The sequence below is a fragment of the Galeopterus variegatus genome, unplaced genomic scaffold, assembly GCF_000696425.1.
Source record: "Galeopterus variegatus unplaced genomic scaffold, G_variegatus-3.0.2 Scaffold1968, whole genome shotgun sequence".
Classification (NCBI taxonomy): Eukaryota; Metazoa; Chordata; class Mammalia; order Dermoptera; family Cynocephalidae; genus Galeopterus; species Galeopterus variegatus.
The window spans coordinates 473,151-475,856 of NW_007728079.1; positions in this window are offsets into that span (position 1 = coordinate 473,151).

The following is a 2,706-nucleotide window of genomic DNA, read 5'->3' on the forward strand; positions in this document are numbered from 1 at the left end:
TCGGATCCCACATACAGACCGGTTCCTGCTCACTGGCTGAGCGAGGCGCAGGAGCAACGCCGAGGGTTGCAATCCCGTTGCCGGTCCCGGTCCGGTACGGGGGCGACACTGAGGGTTGTGATCCGTTGCCGGACACGGAAAAAGACAAAAAAAAAAAAAGGTCTCTCCAAGGCATATTATAGTCAACCTGGCAGAACTCAAAGAGAAAGAGAGAGCAACCTGGCAGAACTCAAAGAGAAAGAGAGAGGCCCCACCAGGGTCCTGAGGCATGGATCTGGGAGAAGCAAAACCCAGCCACAACTAGACAAGCTGCTGCCACCACCCTGGGGCCTGACTGGGGCCCTGAGGCATAGAGCTGGGGAAAGCTGAACCCAGACACAAATAGGCAAGCTACCACCACTGCCCTGGGCCCTGCCAGGGTCCTGAGGTATGGAGCCGGGGAAGCTGAACCCAGCCGCAACCAGGTAAAGAGCACACCAAAAACACCATTTCCACACAGGTAGCCCACCACAGCCACCACAATTGCCATGGCTGCCACAAAAGCAGCTAGTCTGTATAGCAGCAGTCACAGCCACCATGCAAATGGCATGCCAGACTCTCAACTGCATTGACACAAGGAGAGGTACCAATGGAAACCAAAAAAAAAAAAAAAAAAAAAGAAAGAAAAAAGAGGAGGTCCTCTCTTTCCACAAAGCACACTCCAGAGTAACAGAGTAATAGAAGCATCTCATTTATGATAATAGCGGAGGACTTGATCACACCTGTCTCAGTACTGGACAGATGATATAGGGAACAACCAACAGAGGAACAGTTAATCTATCAGATGGAGAGAACAAATCTATGGTTATTAGAGTGGGGAGGGGAAGGTGGAAGGGGAGTGATTGGATAAGAGGCATAAAGAATAAGTATGATTTGTAACAATGTATACACTAATAAAAAATAAATTTTAAAAAAAGACAAAGAGGGAATACTAAAAACAGTAAGAGAAAAGCATCAAGTTGCCTATAAGGGAGTCCCCATCAGACTAACAGCAGACTTCTCAACAGAAACTCTACAGGCCAAAGAGAATGGCGTGATCTATTAAAAATAATAAAAGAAAAAAAATTGCCAGCCAAGAATACTATAACCACAAGGCTATCCTTCAGAAATGAAGGAGAAATAGTGTGTTTCTCAGACAATAAAAACTATGAGAGTTCACCACCACACAACCAGCCCTACAAGAAATCCTCAAGGGAGTCCTTCATTTGGAATCCAAAAAATGATAGTCACTACCATGAGTACATAAGAAAGAAAAAAATCCACTGGCAAAACAAAAATGCAAATGAGAAAAAGAAAGAATCTAAATCTTAACACCTCCAAAAAGCAACAAACACCTAGATGAACAATAAAAGGGAAATAAAGAAACAAAACATATTTGAAACATCCAAATGAAAACAATAAAATGCCAGAAGTAAGATAATGCCTTTCAGTAACAACCCTAAATATAAATAGATTGAGCTCCCCACTCAAAAGAAACAGACTGGCTGATTGGATTAAAAAGCTAGACCCAACTATATGCTGTCTACAGGAGGCACACCTCACCTGTAAAGACACACAGACTAAGAGTGAAGGGATGAAAAAAGATATACCAAGCAAATGGAAATCAAAACCAAGCAGGAGTAGCTACTCTTATACAGATAAAATAGACTTTAAGCCAAAATTATAAAAAGAGACAAAGAAGGCCACTATATAATGAAGAAGGGATTCATCCATTGAGAAGACATAACAATCATAAATATATTTGCACCCAGCATTGGAGCACCCAGATAAATAAAGCAAACACTATTACACCTAAAGAAAGAAATAGACCCAAATATGATAATAGTTGGAGACCTGAACACTCCTCTGTCAACATTGGACAGATCATCTAGGCAACAAATCAACAGAGAAAAACAGGATTTAAACCACACTTTAGACCAACTGAACTTGGCAGATAGCTACAGAACACTGCATCCAGCACCTACAGAATATACATTCTTGTCATCTGAACATGGAACATTCTCCAGGTTAGACAACATGTTAGGTCACAAATCAAGTCTCAATAAATTTTTTAAAAATGAAATCATTTCAAGTATCTTCTCAGACCACAATTGATTAAAACTAGAAATCAATAACAAGTGAAACTCTGAAAGCTATACAAACACATGGAAATTAAACAATATGCTCCTGAATGATATATGGGTCCAAGAAGAAATTAAACAGGAAATCAAGAAATTTCTTAAAACTAATGAAAATAAAGACACATCATACCAAAATCCATGGGATGTTGCAAAAGCAGTACTAAGAGGGAAGTTTATTGCACTAAATGCTTACATCAAAAGAATAGAAAGATTTAAAATAAACAGTCTAATGCTACACATCAAAGAGCTAGAAAAACAAGAATAATCTAACCCCAAAATTAGTAGATGGAAAGAAATAATTAAGATCAGAGCAGAACTAATTGAAATAGAAACCCAAAAAACAATACAAAAGATTGATGAAACAAAACGTTGGTTTTTTTTTTTTTTGTCTTTTGTCTTTTTCCGTGTCCGGCAACGGATCGCAACCCTCACTGTTGCCCCCGTACCGGACCGGGGACCGGCAACGGGATTGCACCCTCGGTGTTGCCCCCGCGCCTCGCTCAGCCAGTGAGCAGGAACTGGTCTGTATGTGGGATCCGAACCCTCC